Source organism: Tupaia chinensis, unplaced genomic scaffold (assembly GCF_000334495.1).
Source record: "Tupaia chinensis unplaced genomic scaffold, TupChi_1.0 Scaffold000355_1, whole genome shotgun sequence".
NCBI lineage: Eukaryota > Metazoa > Chordata > Mammalia > Scandentia > Tupaiidae > Tupaia > Tupaia belangeri.
The window spans coordinates 14,690,948-14,691,959 of NW_006159850.1; positions in this window are offsets into that span (position 1 = coordinate 14,690,948).

A 1,012-nucleotide genomic window follows, 5' to 3' on the forward strand; every position below is an offset into this window, starting at 1 on the left:
AGAGGAGAAGGTAGAAGAAGGGATTGAGGCCTGGCCATCCCCCCCGCCCCCCAGGGACTGATGTCTTGCTTTCTGTCTCTCTGTCTTTCTCCATCTCTTTGGCGAGCTTGCACACCATATAGCAAAAATATCTCTCAAAAAAACAAAAAGGTTGGGGCAAGAAAAGTACTAGATGAACTTAGAACACTGAGAGCAAGGAAATGCAAGAAGAAAGAAAGAAAAGAAAAAAAAAGAAGGAAGAAAGATGGGGATGACGAATGGACCCAGTGAGACTGGTGGGCTTGTACATTTCTAATCAAAAAAGTTCGAGTATCAAAATAAATATAGTATTGAACAAAATAAGAATCCACACGTTCAACTGATATAAATAAATGAATAAAATAAATGTTTGATGAGGAACAGAATATTTAAATATTTTCGAAGTTCCTCCTTATAAAATACTTACTAATTACAGAGAAAAAGAGTAACATCACGGTGAAGAAGCCTGATAGACATTGCCTTAATCAAGTGATTGAAGGGAACATCAACAGTAATGGGACACATCGGAATGATATACCACTCGACAATAAAATGTAGACAGAAGAACACACTTCATTCTGTGATAGTCCTTCCAAAAATGCCTGACCTGAAACTTATCACAAGGACACACCAAACAAATCTAAATTGAAGGAGAATCGACAAACTAACTGAGCTCCAATCATCAAAAACGTCAAGGTCTTAGGCCAGCAGGTGGTGTGGTGGTAGAGGCGCTGGACTCCCACATGGTCAACCACATTTCAAGTCCAGGACCTGGCAGCTTGCTTCGTCACTTTCCATCTCTCTCTGTGTGTCTCTCTCTGGTCGGATTCAAAAATAATAATAAACTAAAAAAAAAATTTTTTTAATGTCAAGGTCGTGAAGTCAGAGATTGAAGAACTCTTCCACAATGGAAGAAACTGATGAAACTGAACAACTAAATGCAACACGTGTTTCTAAACAGGATTCATTTGCTATAAAGAATGTTAAGGGGGGC